Below are 17,243 nucleotides of genomic sequence, written 5' to 3'. Positions count from 1 at the left end.
CGTGCCGCCGTCGGAGCTGTTGTCGTTGCATCGCGTAAGGTGTATCGCCGCTGCAGCATCGCATCGAGCGGAAGCATCTCAAATCATCCAGGAAGTATCTCGCAACGCCAAAGAAGCGTGTCGCCTTGGCAGCCATCGTAGCTGACGCATTGCACCGCATCAAGAGAAGAGTCTCGCATCGAGGAAGAAGCGTGTCGCCATCGCAGCCATCGTAGTTATCGCATTGCACCGCATCAAGAAAAGCGCCTCGCATCCTCGGAGAAGTGTGCCGCCGTCGGAGCTGCTGTCATCGCATCGTGTAAAGGGGTGTCGCCGCTGCAACATCGCATCGAGCGGAAGCGTCTCGCAACGTCGGAGAAGAGTGTCACTGCCAAGGCCGCTGTCGTCGCATCGAGTAAAGTGTATCGCCGCTGCAGCTGAAGCATCGAGTCGAGTCTTCTCGCAACATCGGAGAAGCGTGCCGCATCTGGAAGATCTTCACGTCTTTATTTCTTTGCACCAAAAACTTCATTGCATCAACATCGTTGCAACACTTTCATTGCCCTGCGTGTCGCATCTAAAAGGTACATTGACTTAAAGTGTCGCATCTAAGAACTTAACCCCTTGCCTGCTCATGACGGAACCACTCCGTCATGAGCCACGGGCGCCATGTGCTCATGACGGAGTGGTTCCGTCATGCTGCGGCCGTTGCGGCCGCTCCGCCCACGCGGCGCTGATTCCCCGCCTGTGCGGGCGAACAATGCAAGTGGGCGGAGTCCTGACAGAACCACTCCGTCATGAGCACAGCGCGCCCGTGGCTCATGACGGAGTGGTTCCGTCACGAGCATGGCGGCGCCGCGCTCACCCCAAACCCCCCCAGCACCGCGGCGAAGGCGTTAAGAGAACTAAGCAAAATTCTACCATCTAAAGTAACAGTATTGTGTGTTTTTGTCGCTTAACAGTCTTGTGGTAAATCTATATAAAGAATACTTCTTTTTGATATAAAACCTGTGTGGTGTCCATCTGTAGTGTTGTCACTTGGTTACTGTATGTGTTCACAAATGCTTTACACACTGCCTCTGAGAGAAGCCTGTCTGCTCGTGCCAAGCTACCAAGGGGGTGAGCAGGGGTTATTTTAGGAGTGTACCCCCTTTCCCTGACTAGAGGCGAGGGTCCCTATTTGTCACAAGTGCATACCTGTGCCAACTAGAGACCCCCAAGTCTAACAATCATTAAAAAGTTCATCTGCTGCTTGCTCCCGCAACCAGTCTTCAGCCATCTGTAAGTCTACAATGTTTCTGTATACTCCAGCTATGCTATTCGTTTGCATACTACCTCACCCAGTAGCCACCAATCTGTAGTATGTACGTGTAAACTTTGGCCGAAAGCTTACCTGGCTCCCTGAACGCCCTTTGGCACCCAAGATTCCAGCAGCTATCCCCGTAGTCTTCCACAACAATCACGCTTCATCCTGGTTGCAGGGGGCTCCGCGTTGTATTTTCAATACTCCTCCACAATGCCGGCAGACACGGTGCCATAAATATATATATTTATCAAAACAATACCCTTTAAGTCATAGAGGCACGCATAAATTATGCACAAAAAAAGCAGAGAACTCTGGGTAGTTCTCAAGTTTAGGTGAAAAGCAGCTCCTGTATAGAGGACTCTCAACACCAGCGACACTCTAGATCTGCTCACCTCAAATGTTTGCATTTCTATCAAAGTCTTTAAGCATAGGATTAGCACAGTGCCATCCATGCCAAGATAGAAAGGGACAAAGTCTTTTGCCATTTCTACAGCAAAGTTTTTAAGCATAGAACTAGCACAGTGCTGTCCACGCCGAGCTATAAAATGACAAAAGCCATTTACCACTCCAGGAACAATATTACAGCTCTGAATTGGTAAAATACCAACCAAGCCAACCTGAAATGAGTTAAAGCACCCCCTGACACAGTGTTTCACTTTATTTAGAGCTGGAGAGGTATAGCTTTGTCCAGACAGAAGGGAGCACCCAGTATAAGTCAAAACAATACCCTTTCAGGCATAGAGTGACGCATAAACTATGCAAAAAAGAAGCACAGAACTCTGAAGGCTGAAATGTCATCGAAGGCCATGCCCCCTTTCTCCACCACCCTGGAAAAGTGACCACTCATTTAAAAAAACATAGAAATTCATAAAAAAAAAAAAGGTTACAGGGACGTATATTTAGGAAATAGAATTTGAAAAACCTTAGAAATTCACTTAAAAAACCAAAGGTTAAAGAGGCATTATAAATAGGAAAATAAATTTTTTTAAACGTAGAAATTCACTGAAAAAAAGCAAAGGTTACAGGGACGTTATAGGTAGGCTCAGATTTTACTGGTACAAAGACCTTCAGCAGTTATAGTTACCTGAGCTAACTATAACTGATGCCCCTGAAATGCACTGCTTATGGCCTCACATATTACATCAATCATGACATGGTCAGGGACATCACTGATGACATCTCAAATGACATCACTGATGACATCATCCACAGGACCACTCACACAGCCATTCACATGCCCATGCAACCTCACATACACCCACTCCTACCCCCACACAACCAATGACAAACCCATTCACAGAGTCATACTAGTACTCACACACCCACTTACTGATTCATATAGTCACTCACTTAACCATTAGCTCACCCATACAGCTGTTATGTTCCATATAGGTACCTTAATATAGGCCCGGGTAATATCATACACCTTCACCTACATTACCTCCCCTGCGCTACACAGTAACGAGCCTTTTAGGATTGAACCTTTACCCAGTTCTAGTCCTGGGCGCAGAGGGAGGGTTTTTTCCCTGAACAATAGCGTCCTATAACTTCATCAATAGACTCACACAGTATGAATGAATATTCATAAGGTTTCTTGGAAACTAGGCAGGTGCTACACCACCTGCATAATATCTACGTACAATGTTCATGCCATACGTCATCCTCAAATCCAACAATGGCTAATACAAGAAACAAGGGACAAAGGAGCCCTAGATACTTTCGGTATAAATACAGCACATCTTACTAGTGTTAGCTAGAGGAGACCGAGACTTATCAGCCAACACACTGACTAGAGACACTGAGGCTCCTGCATGCAGATGCTCCAGCTGACAGTGGTGTAACACATCCCTCGCAGGGTGTCCAATCCGAGACCAGGATGGGGTCCCACACTCCCTCACTCTAGGTAATGGGGTTAGACTAAAACCTAGAGGGATTCTTGGCTTCACACCTACTCACATGCTAGGTACACCTAGGTACATCTAGACAGGCATCGTAGGAGTACGCGCTTTCTTTTTACCATGCATTTTATATTCATGTATGTATTCATGATTATTGCAAGATGGTGGAATTGTACTATGCTTTTATATTCACTGTACTGCTAATCATATATATCTGCTACTGTCTAACAGTTGTTGCAGCACATCTATTTTACACTAGAAGAACAATTGTGTAATAAATTCTTATTGTAACACACCCTACTGTTTCTTCCATATAACTCACTGAGACCGAATACGTGAGCACGAGTGACTGAGTGAAAGGTAGTACATTGTTTCCACGATTCTGAGGGATCAGGTTTGTCATGTTCTAAGGTTGCCAGAAGTTATTCTCTCCCCGATAAAAGGAGATTCTAGTGGCACTGTGAGCTAGCTAATGCAAACAGGTTAACATTCTCGGTGGGGTTGCTCGGAATCAGTCTGCCACCAAACCCACAGTTTATGTTATCCGAACACGCAAATTCTGTATAGGATATATTGAAACTACATGACACAGCTACCTTTGTACCCACTCCCTCACCAATGCAGCCACTCACACATCCAGCTATACAGACACAAATACTAACACCCCCACTGATACACTCATACAACGCTCACACACTGAGTCAGTTACTTGGTGGAGAGGTGTGGCTCACTAGTTAGAGGCGGCAGACCCGTAAGCAGAGAATCGGCCAGGGACCAGGGTTCAATTCCCGACGCGGCAGGGTCGTGGACCAGGGTCAAAACGGACTCGATAATTCTCGCCTCGGTACCTACTCTAACCAGGAACACACTCGGTAACTCTGGGCATTAAGCTTGCCTCATCTCTACAATGGCCCCCCACAGACGCCGGGGATACCTGGTTTCACCTTGGAGATACCCAGAAAGGGACCATCTCACAGGGATAGCCAGGACGGGTTCCCCAGCGGTCTACAGCGCCAGGACGCCCTGTTGCTGGGGTAGCTGTGCGCTTTACAAGTCTACAACATTAACATTACCCATACAGCTAATCACACATCCACTCACTTACCCATACACCACATATGCCCCCACTCACTCACCCATACAGCCATTCACACACCCCATCACTCATCTACACAGCCTCTCACATACCCATTTAATCACCCATGCACAACTGACACACCCACTCATTTACCCACACAGTCACTCACTCACTCACCCATACAGCCACTCACTCAGCCACTCACTCATACAGCCACTTACACACCCATAGAGCCACTCAGACATCTACTCACACACAGTCACACTCATATATATATGTGTAACAAATAGTATTACTCTTTAGTAGTTCACAAACTATACTCATGTACGTTTTGTATTATCTTGGTATATATCTTTAACACTCAGAAACTTTTAAAAAACACTCACACTCACTGGATGATTTAATCAGTGATGTCATTTGGGACTGCTGAATTTCACTGGTTTTGTATGAGTGAAATGTGAGCCTAAATGTAACATCCATGTAACCTTTGATTTTTTCAGTGAATATATATATATATATATATATATACACACACACACACAAACCTTTATACATACCTTCTAGACGTGGTAAATGCATGTGTGTGGTAAGAATTTGCATGGTAACAAAATGCATGGTAAAGGCATGCACTTTAATTTCTGTGTTGTAAAGGCTGTTTCCAACACAGCCCAGCAAGGTGGCTCGCTGTGCTACATGATTTGTTAATATATATTCCCCTTACTTCAAGAGAGTACTTTGAAATTTCTAGCAGCAACTAGCGGTAGCTAGCATGATATCTAGGGAATATAAATCAGTGGAGGCGACTGATGCATTTGTTCGTAGATGCTAGTGTGTGTGGGATGATCAGCAAAACAACACATAGACCGGCTACATTTTATTGTCTCTATCTAGATTTGTTTACATGTTGTTTATGGTTTGTGCCTTTCAGCATTCCCTCTCCAGTCATATAAGTACTAGCTGCTCTGATAACTGTGGTTCTCAGCGTCTTGTTTTGTCTTGACAAAATCTGTCTATGTTTTTATCAGGCATGATTTCTTATGCTCTTCAATACGCTTTAGGTGCGTTGTGTATGTAAAGGCCCAGGTTACGTGCTTTGTAATAACAATCACATGAACTAAAATGATAAAGTGCGGGGGGCCTGTCTGAGGCGTGGTTATTTCATGAATATTCAATAGTATGATAATGAAGAGGGTGACGTACTTGATACAGCCAGGATGGCTATCAGGAGGAGCCCATGAGCCGGTACTTCATATGCACGACAAAGCCCCCGTCCTCCCCACGCCCGGCCTCTGGGCAGCTTGCTGAGGTACATTGAACGCCCGTCTGCACAGATAAATGACCGCACTTCAATGCTTAATGGAATTCTGCCTTTTGCAGCTTCAAGACCACAAGGACACCCTCTATATGAATGTCTGACCCCAGTGGGTCTGAGTCACGCAGGCCCTTTTGTTCACGCCTGCAGGGTTTGACGGTATTTTAGATCTCACCCCGCCTCAGCATGTGAAGAGTCACGAGCCAGCCTCTGCTTGACCTTGCACGGTGTTGCTCCGAGAGGATAACATTCTTTACGCATCACATTACCGCACACACAGCATTTCTGTTTTTCCATCTGAAAGAAAAGGTGCCCTGTTAGAAATGTATTCAGTGCGGCAGGCAGAGCAGGTTGGCAGATTTATCAGAGGTACGCCTATGCTGCTGCAGAGACATTAGGGCTGAAGAGTTATGCGAAATATCTGTACTGTTAGTGCTCGCCAAGGATGCCAAGGCTATATTTTTATACAAATAAAATGCCATTGATTGTATTCTATTGTGATTTCGTGGATAGGGCTGAGCTCTTCTTACTGACTGATTGTTTAGACCACTGAATTTGCTTTCTCCCACAACGTGTTTCCGGTGGTTCTTTGAATTTTTATGTATTTATTGGTTTATGGTATTTTAATACGAGCCTAGGATATTGGATTATTGTTGATGAGGGTGTTAACCCTTCTCAAGCAACAATCACAATCCCTGTCAGGGTGAACCCCACACATTTCACTAAAGAAAAATCCCCCTCCTAATTTAGAAAAATAGACTAACCTCTAATAAATAAAATGAGACCAGAATGACAAAGCACAAAGCGCCACTCGCGGTTACCTGATCTTGCTACACTAAGGGAAAGTCACAAGTTCAGAGCAACTGCGATGGAGCACAAGCCAGATACAGGGACGAGGTTAGTTGAGGCTGAAAAAGTGAACTTCCCAAAGTCCAGCGCAAAGAGTCCAGTTTGCGGTGGGGGAGTAGGGAGAGCATTGTGGATGGTCATCACTCTAGCATAAAGATTCTGTTGGGCCTCACGGATGGTTGTCGCTGAAGCTTCGCGTTTACGGTCACCAGAGTTGCCTCTTTGGCGTATTGTCTAGGGTGGTTGGTCCTGGTCCACCGGAGGTCTAAATGTACAAAACTTTTATAAGTCCCAACTTTTCAGGTATGTTAAAAGTCCAGTTAGACACAGCCAAAGTCAGCAGGACCTAAGGATGAGCATTTGTGCGTTCATGTCTCACTCCAGCAAAGGCAACTGGTACCATCCAGTCCAGGTCCATTTGCTCCTGTCAGCTGGACACTTCAAGAAAAATATCTGTTGCAGCTTGGTGGGTCTTTGTAGCCATACAGGCAGTCAGCTAACTGACACAAAGGGCCAGATGTACAAAGTATATTTTCAGTCGGAAAGACCTGATTCAACCGGAAATATGATTTTTTTTTTATTTTTTATTTCTTTTTATTGGTTCATTTCAAACAGTAGCATCATCAGCAATGTCACATAGATTCACAATGCATCGGCAATACATCTTTTGTTTCAACAGAAGCATATTCATCATAGAGATATATATCATCAAAACATGGCATTAAGTTAGTGAAACCCTCGGAGGCCAGTTAGAACACGCTCTGCGTTTAGAGTCTACATCATCACAGACATCATTAAATGGAACATGTGAGGTCAGTCTCCCAATACTCTATATGACACACATTCTAGTTGCCTGTCACCATTGGGGAGTGACTGATACCAGAATCACAACCACCTCCCATCTCTGCGCTACAACAAGCCTCCCTTCCCATAACCATAGCTCCCCGCTTTCTAGTGTGTTGCCCCCCCTGCTTCCGGTTCCACTGCCTCCTGCGGATGTTCAAGCAGATAACAGGTCAAGGGGGCCCATATGTTCCGCGGCCTAGAGGCACTGGGCAATAGCTCCGAGTATGCATCAAGCCGCTCTCGGCATGTCACAAGATCAGTAATCCAGTCCTTAAATTTCGGGGCTCGGCCCCTACCCCATCGACAGGCCACCCTCCGCTTTGCCATCAAGAGCCCCAGTGCCACATATTTCCTATGTGCTGCCTGTATCGGTCTTACATAACCAAGCAACGGCACCAATGGTGTGGGTTCGATATGCGTATGTACCATATGAGTCAGCGCCTTGAAAACCTGTCGCCAATATTCATTCACCTCAGGGCATGTCCACGCCAAATGCAGAAAATCCGCTCCAGGGGTCCTACATCTGGCGCAGCAATCTGTCTCTCTCAACCGATATCTATACATCTTAACCGGCGTATAGTATAATCTATGTAGGTACTTATAGTGTATCATGCGGAGTCTGCTGCTGGCCGTCACTCTCTCAGTCTGCAGACAACAATACTCCCACTGCTCATCCGAAAGGGTCATGTTGAGCTCTGTGTCCCATCGCGCACAAGAGAGCGGATCAGCCATTCCCCTTTGGGTGTGTACTGTTCTGTAGATTAATGAGACTAGCCGTGTGGTTGTCTTGCACTTCAGCATTACATGCAGTGGGGCAAACGCCGGTGGTTCATTTGGGAAATTCGGAGTAATAGCTCGAATCCCCTGCCTCAGTCTTACATATAAGAAAAGATCAAGTGGGGTTTGTTGCGACCCTTGTAATATCTGCTCTGCGGAGTGAAACTTCCCTTCATGATACAAATCCCCCCACCTCTGTATATTCATACGCTCCCTGAACTTGTGAAACAGTGTCTCCTGCAGCAAAGGTAAATTCGGGTGATACGTGAGCGGTAATGAAGCCACATACTGCATGGAGGTCTGTAATATGCGCCCAATCCGGTGCCAAGCATTGATCTTGCAGGTGACCATAGTTGGTTTCTTATCCCTAGGTGCAACCGGTTCAAAGATCATTCCATCAATCGGTATCGGATGCGCAAGCCAGTGCTCCGCCGCCACCTGTGGCATATACCTGGGCTGCGCCACCCAGTACCAAGCGTAGTGGGCCTGCGCGCCGAGATAATATAATTCAAAGTTTGGCACCGCAAACCCTCCCTGCGAGTATGGCCTAGTAAGTACGTCCCATTGCAACCACGGTTGCCGACCTCCCCAGATCAATCGTGTCAGTTCCGACCTGAGTGTCGTAAAGAAATGTCTCCCCGGATAAAACGGAATATTTAGAAATAAGTAGAGTAATTGAGGCAGAACCACCATTTTTATCAAGGAGACCCGACCCGCCATGGACAGGGGGAGTGCGATCCATCGGGTCACACATTCTGCCATTCTCGTTATTGCAGTACCATAGTTCAATCTCATAAGCTGGTCTCAGTCTCTCGTCACTCGTATCCCCAAATAGCGCAGCTCCTCATCACACCACTCTAGGGGGTAGTCCAATGCAAATGTATGCGTTTCCTGCGTCAATGGAAATATACTAGATTTGTTCCAATTAATATGGATCCCTGATAATTTCCCAAACACTATAAACTCTCTCAGTATCGGATTCAAATTATCTTGGGGATTCTGGATAGCTAAGGTAATATCATCCGCGTACAGGGATACAAGGATCTGCCGCAGATTACAACGCAATGCCCTATCATTATGATGCTGTCGCACTTTCGCTGCCAATGGTTCCACTGCGATGGCGAAGAGCAGAGGAGAAAGTGGGCACCCCTGTCGGGTACCCCTCGTAATGGACAATGGTGGTGACGTATGTCCATTTATGAGTATCCTGGCTACTGGTAAGTTATACAGTAGTCTGATCCATGACAAAAAAAGGGGGGGGAAGCCCATTCGTAGCATTACTCCAAAGATATAATCCCACTCTACCGAATCGAATGCCTTAGTGGCATCTAAAAATACAGCTGCGAGAGGTAAGTCAGGCGAGACATTATTAAGAATCGCAAAAAGTGTCCGTAAGTTATGGGATGTTGCCCCTCCCGGTACAAAGCTGGACTGGTCCGGGAGTATCAAATTTTCAAGTAGCAGGCTCAGGCGAGTGGCAATCAGCTTAGCCAATATCTTGGCGTCACAGTTTAGGAGGGAGAGTGGCCTATAGGAATCACACTGCCGGGGCGATTTTGCCGGCTTCAGCAGTGATACTATAAGTGCTTCCCTCATGGACGCAGGAAGGGAGCCAACTTCCAGAGATTCCTCGTAGACTTCTCGCAGAACGGGGGCCATAATATCTATATACGTCTAATAAAATTCTATGGAGATACCATCCGTTCCAGTGGCTTTCCCGGATTGCATGCTCATAATAGCCTCCCGAACCTCATCTAGCTCAAATGGGACACATAAAAACTCTCGTTTCGCATCGCTAAGCCACCCCAGCGCTACATCCCCTAAAAAGCCATCCAGATCTAAATCATCCTGTCTGGTGGTGGTATACAATTGTCCGTAATGTCTCGTAAATGCACTAAGAATATTAGCCGTGTCCCGGTAAACCGCCCCTTCAAGTTCTTCAATCTCCAAAATATAATTTGAATAGCGGGGTTTCCTAACTGCGTTTGCCAACATCCTCCCTGGCCGTTCACCCTCTCCATAGCAGCGGGCCCTCCAGTATTTCCCCCTAAAGCGTGTCTCCCTCTCAGCTGTAGCCATATACTCCGTGAATGTGTCTCTGAAACGTGCCTGGACTTTAGTGGATGAAGTCAGAGCCATCTCCTCCTCCATCAGTTTCAGCTCCCTCTCCAATCTATGTAGTGTGTTAGTTATATCCTTTAGCACCCCGAACCCCTTGGACATGCAGAACCCCGCATTGTTACTTTAAACGCCTCCCAAATAATTTCCACGCTATCCACTGAGCCTTTATTGCGGCCAAAGAACTCCCGTACCTCCTCCAGCAGCTCCTCGTGGAAGACCGCATCAAGCAGCATGGTAGCCTGCAACCGCCAGCTACCTCGCGGCACCCCCAAGTCTGCCGAGGACAACGTGAGCCGAACTGGACCATGATCAGAGTATGTTCTGGCCATATGTTGCACCTGTGAGAGCGCGGGGCCCAGCCCCCTAGACACTAACCAGTAATCAAGCCTCGCCCAGGTGGCTGCTTGCGCCGTGTAGTGTGTGCCCTCTTGCGAGCTCCGCTGTACGTGTCTCCAAGCATCTATTAACTGGTATGCATCAATAGTGTCCCTGAGAACCCCAATGTGTTGGGAGCCCACCTCAAATATCTTGGCCCACAGCGCAGTAAAGAACGCCGGATCATCGACATTAGGCCCATAGCAAAAGGCCAAAGTAACTGACACCGATCCCAGCCGCCCCCGTGCTATGTAACAACGTCCCTGTACATCCCCTGCTGAACCCATCAGATGAAAGGGCACCTGTCTCTTTATAAGGATAGCCGTCCCGCGTGCATAGGAAGAGTAGGAGGAGAAAATCCTGTGTTCTGCCCATCTGTTTGCAAACCCACCAGATTTCTGGGGAGTAAAATGTGTCTACTGTAGCATGGCAATGTGTGTGTGATGCCTGTCCAGATAGGCTAGCAATTGTCGCCTCTTCCGTGCATCCCCCAGCCCCCGAACATTCCATGTGACAATATTCAAACTTCTAGCATCACAATCCGCCTTACTGCCGTCCACCAACCATGCCCCGATGCACTGTTCCAGCATTGTAGTGTATCCAACCTCCTACAGTATCACATAGGACAATAGACAATCTGTGACGCTCAACTTCGAACTTGGTCCAACTCACCCCCAGCCCATTTCCATTAGCTCCCTTCTGAGAGATAGACATATTGAAACCAGCAAACTTCCCATTAGACCCCACCCTATCCCACTGAAGCAGCCCCAACTTGCCAGCGATATAGTCCCTCCCTGCCCTCCCCAATCCCAACATGTCCATTGTACATGCTACAACACCCACATAGGATGTGCAGCGAACCGCCCCGGGGTGATACCCGCTGGGGGCTTCAACTAGGTAGCCGCACAGTCACCTCTCGCCCCCAAAAAGAAAGCCTCCCCCAAAGGAAACATTCAGGCCCCAGGGGCCACAGGGGGCCCGGTGATCAAAATCATTCGCTCAAATAGGTCAACAGGCAGCCATAGTACTTAGCCTCAGTCCCGTCTCCTGCCGCAGCAAAAGTAGTATACATCAGGTCTCGAGAATGTCCCCTCCGGGTCCGCTTGCAGCAGCTCCCAGGGAGTCCTCCGCCGCTCCCTCCGACACCAACCGCCGCGCTGCCGGCCCTCCTGCACCATTACGATTCGCTCTTTTCATTTGCTTAAGGAATTCTTTCACTTGGTTCGGCGCAGTGAAGAAATGTTGTTTTCCCTGATGTGTCACTCTGAGGCATGACGGGTATAACAACGCATAGTCAATTTGCGCCTTCCGTAATTTAGCCTTGACCTCCATAAATTTACGCCTCTCCTCTTGAACCAAAGGCGTAAAGGCAGGAGAGATTGAAAAGGTATTCCCATCATATGTGAGAGACTGTTTTCCTCTGGAGGCGCGCAAAGCCACATCGCGGTCACTATAGTTTAAGAGTCTTGCAATGATCGGACATGGATTGCCTCCCGGTGGCAGCCGTGGGCCCAGTGCTCTATGGGCACGTTCTACAATAAACTGGCTGGAGAATGCTTCCATGCCTACAGAGGATAATAGCAACTTCTCTATATATCCCTCCATTCTCCCAACATTGGTTGATTCCGGAATTCCCAGTACGCGTATATTGTTGCGCCGACTGCGCGCTTCCAAGTCCTCATTCTTTGCAGCAATTACCCGCAGCAGATTATCCATCCGGGCAAGCCGCGTGGTATAGCTGGAGGTCGCATCTTCCATTTCTGATATACGCTGTTCTGCTTCCGTTAATCGTTCCTCATGCCCCTCGAGCTTGTGGACTATAGCATCCATTCTGGTCGACATGTGGTCTACCTTCTCAACCACAGTGGCAAAGCCCTGCCGGATTTCCTGTAGAATGCTCTGGACGTCGGTATCTGGTGCCACAGCTCCTTCCTGGGCCACATTCCGTCCCTCTTGTAGCAGACCTGTTTGGTGGGCCTGCGTCCCACGTCGCACTGCAGTTTCGGCTGCCTGGCATCCGTCTTGCCATTCTGTCTCTGAAGCAGTTATACAACAAATCCCCGCCTCACCGTTCGCCAGGCCTCACTCCTATCTCCTGGCCTGCAGCCTCTCCTCGCCGCATATGAAGCTCACCAGTCCCGGCAACACTTTCCTATCGACGTACCCAATATTAACGAAGTCTGCAAGTTCTCCTGACTATCCGCTCTGGTACACCCACTATGCACATCAACCGCAGAGCATCACCTCAGATCTCCACTCCGCTTAGTTGATCCTGCTCCAATCAGGCCCATATGCAGTTCAACTGCCACCACAATGCAGTCGCCGCCCGATGAAAAAGCCAAGTCATGCTCCCAACTGTACTGCCCCAGAGGATGTGGTAATCCGAATCACAGATTGCCCCCTCAGCTGCCAACAGATCTTGTCCCTATTGTAAATGAGGCAGTGTCTCCAGCAATGCGTATTTCACCAGTCTCGCGGATGGGAGAAGCCTGTCTTGGCCGGGAATCACCGCAGACATTCAACAGTGCCACCTCGTCAGAGGTTTTTCATTTCCGGGCCGCTCCCGGTGCTCAGCACTGCTCCGCGTCGGTATGCGACAATGCAGCAGGGGGTGTGGGGGGGGTCGATGCGGCCACTTCTCTGCCCCACACGTCCTCCGATCCCCACACCACGTCTGCCGCACACCGGGCGGATCTTCCGCCTGCCGTCACTCACCACCTCAGCTCCCGGGCATACCAGCGACGCTGTCTCCGCTCCGCAGGCCCAGCACAGAGCCACCGCCAGGGCACGGAACACCGGCGATCTCCTCTGCTTCAGGCACGGCCTTTCACTTCTTTTGCGCACTACATCCAGGCCGCCCCCCGAGGCCTAACGACTCGTGCTCAGCCGTGGCCTCAGGTGCACCTGTCGGCCGCCCGCACATCTCGCAGCGCTCTCCCGCTGCGTCCCGGCCACTCTTTCCAGCCGCCTAGTTTCGGATCCCTCGGCGCGATTTTCGCCAGATTCGCATCGAGGCTGCCTATGAGATTCCTGCAGCCGTTGGGATAAGCTTACACTGCCGCCACTTCATTTGAGCAGGATTATTAGAGGATTAAGGTACCGGGCTGTGGGAGCCTCACTGCAGTGCGGCCATTCCGTGTGCGCGCCACCTAGCGCCCCCGATTCAACCCGAAATATGCCTTTTCTAATGTACAAAATGGAAAATGCAATTCTGTAACTTGTTACCGAATTGCAATTTGCTTTTATGATTCGGTATTTGGAAAGGGCTCAATGGGTATGGCATGTGTTACTGTTTTGCATCTGAATTCTGGTTGCAAAACAGTAATACTTTACCAACATTTTAAAAGTGATGGTAAACCATTCACAAATGGGAAGGAGGTCCCCTTTCGACCCATTCCACTTTGAGAATGTTGAAAAAAATGTTTTAAAGTACATTCAATGGTCCTACGGACCTCTGCCTACTTTTAAAAAACTGAAACTTCAAAGTTAAATTTTTTTCTCTTTATACACATCACATTTTCCTTTAAGGAAAATGGGCTGCTTTTAGAAAAAAAATTGCTTTACTAAAAAGCAATCAAAGACATGGTGGTCTGTTGACCTCAGCAGACCACCATCCCTTTAATGGCTGCAATATTCAATGAATTTACCATTGAAGAAAGTTGAGCTAATACCTGACATGACGTATGTGGGTAAATCAAAAAGTTCATGTCACCTCAGGCCACGCCCCCTTCCTTCACCATTGTGCAAACGTGCCACGTGGCGAGTTGTAAGTTGGGAAATTAATTCTCTTTCAATACTGAGGGTCCCTGAGGGCCAACTAGCCTAACAGGTTTCTCCAGTATGCACCAGGGAGCTGCATTGTTCAGAGGCCACGCCCCTTTTTACACCTCTCTGCAACGCAGTTCTGTGGTGCTTACTGGAGGTACCTAGTGGGCTAGTTTGACCCTAGGAACCCTTAGTATTCAAGGGGACTTAATCTCTCAACTTAGAATGGCCACAGGGTGCGTTTACACAGTGGTGAAGGGAGGGGACGGGGCCTGAGGTGACGTGTGCAAACACGCCCTGTGGCGTGTTTTAAGTTGGGGAAATAATTCCCCTTCAATCCTGGGAGACCCGGGGGGGCTAACTAGCCCACCAGGTGCTTCCAGTAAGCGCCACTGCGCTGCGTTGCATAGATGTGGTCCAGGCCGTGCCACTTTTTACACCTCTCTGCAACACAGCTCTGTGGCGCTTACTGGCAGTACCTAGTGGGCTAGTTGGACCCTAGGGACCCTCAGGATCCAAGGGGACCTAATCTCCCAACTTAAAACTGCCACAGGTCACGTTTACACAGTGGTGAAGAGAGGGGCAGGGCCTGAGGTGACGTGTGCAAACACGCCCTGTGGCGCGTTTTAAGTTGGGGAAATAATTCCCCTTCAATCCTGAGGGACCCTGGGGGCCAACTAGCCCACCAGGTGCTTCCAGTGAGCGCCACTGCGCTGCGTTGCAGAGAGGTGGTCTAGGCCATGCCCCTTTTTACACGTCTCTGTAACGCAGCTCTGTTGCCCTTACTGGAGGTACCTAGTGGGCTAGTTGGACCCCAGGGACCCTCAGGATTCAAGGGGACTTTATCCCCCAACTTAAAACATCCACAGGGCGTGTTTGCACAAATGTCACCTCAGGCTCCCCCCTCTCCCTTCACCAGTGTGCAAACGCACCCCGTGGCACGTTTTAAGAGGTAGTTTTAATCCCCCTGTCCTATTATGTACTAGGGGCTTACAGAGGAGGTCATGCTAATCACAGGGGTACCCCAACGCATAGTGTTCCCTAGTGTATGTAGATGTTTTCACTGTATTCTAAGTGTCTTTTAGCATATCAGTGGCTCTAGGCCTGGTTAGTCAGAGTCAGTTAACACCAGTATCCATCTGAAAAAGTTGTGGACACAGGATGATTTTTTTCTAACAAGGCCTCTTTCTGCTCCTCTGTTGGTTCTTTCTGTACATGTCTTGATTCTTCCTGCACTTTTCTTCATCTTTGCTTCTTTCTGCATTTCTGTTTTTTCTTTCTGTGCGTTTTTTCTTCGTTCGTCACATGTCCTACCTCTGTAGGCATAGTTAGAAACTAGCATTTAAAAAACCTTTGAAATTCACTGAAAAAACCATAGGTTTCAGTTACATTAAAGTTAGAAATTAGCATTTAAAAAACCTTTGAAATACACTGAAATAAACATAGGTTTCAGGCACGTTATAGTTAGGAATTAGCATTTAAAAAACCTTTGAAATTCACTGAAGAAACCATAGGTTTCAGGCACGTTAGAGTTAGGAATTAGCATTTAAAAAACCTTAGAAATTCACTGAAAAAACCATAGGTTTTCAGAGGCGTTATAGTTAGTTGGACATTTCCCTCGTACAAAACCTGTGAAATTCCCACGTTATAGTTAGTTCAGCTAACTATTACTCGCGCGCCGACAATGAACTGCTGATGACTTCACATATTACATCACTCATGACATGGTCAGTGACATCACTCATGACATCACTGATGACATCTCAAATGACAACACTGATGACATCACTGATGACATCATCCTTGTGATAGAGTGGCAGACCTCCTCTCACCCTAATATAACCTTTGATACACACACTCAAAAATAGAAACTAACATTTTCAAAACAATGGACATACCAATACCAGTTACAACAACCTATTCAGTAATTCCAAGATCTACATACACATCCACTCATTCACCAACAGTCCTATACAGTCACTCATACATGTACTCACTCATCAGATGTACACATACACCTATACATCCTGTTACACACCGCCACTCATCCATAGAGTTACTGACACAGATAGTCGCTCATGCTAATAAAGAATCAAACATCCATTTACTTGCATATACAGTTATACACACACCAGCACACTTACTGCTCCAGAAACTTACACATACTTACTCTTTTAAACAATCACTTATAGAAACACCTACTTATTTGTACAGGAACTCTTCCAATCTCTCACTCTCACATACACTCACTTATATACACCAATACTCACATATACTAGTTTAAAATATATTTAGTTACTTATAAAGACACTATAGAGGCAGTCATTCACTCACTAATACACCCATACACACACTCATCCACCAATACAGTCCTACATTCATGCATCTATGCACTAAGTAATACCCTCCACTGAACCATACAGACACTCAGACACTCATACTGATACTCGAAAAAGCAAGCAATAACCCATATAGACACTCATGTAGCTACTCATCAACCCATGCAGTCACTTATACACAAAGTGAGAGACTGATACAGATATTTACATATTTAAACATTATTCATTAACCCATGTATTCACTAAGACACACTTAATCAGTCCTTTATACAATCAATTTTACAAAAAGCAATCGTCCATTTAGACACTTATATACCCATTTATTCTTCCATCGACCTTGAGATATACATATATAAAACATATGTAATTTTCAGAAAAACACACATTCACAGGATGATGTCATCGGTGATGTAATTTGAGATGTCATGAGTGATGTCAAATATCTCTTGTGTAGCCTAGTGGAATAATGTCTCTCATTATCATAGATTAGGTACTGCCTTCTCCTCTATGTATTTTCCTTCTGCTGATAGAGTTTTATATTGGTTACCCTTGATCGCCTTTCTGGGTGAGGTTCCTCATGAATCTCCCAGTTGTACTT

The sequence above is a fragment of the Triturus cristatus genome, chromosome 3_2 (assembly GCF_964204655.1).
Source record: "Triturus cristatus chromosome 3_2, aTriCri1.1, whole genome shotgun sequence".
Taxonomy (NCBI): Eukaryota; Metazoa; Chordata; class Amphibia; order Caudata; family Salamandridae; genus Triturus; species Triturus cristatus.
This window is presented reverse-complemented; position numbering follows the sequence as displayed.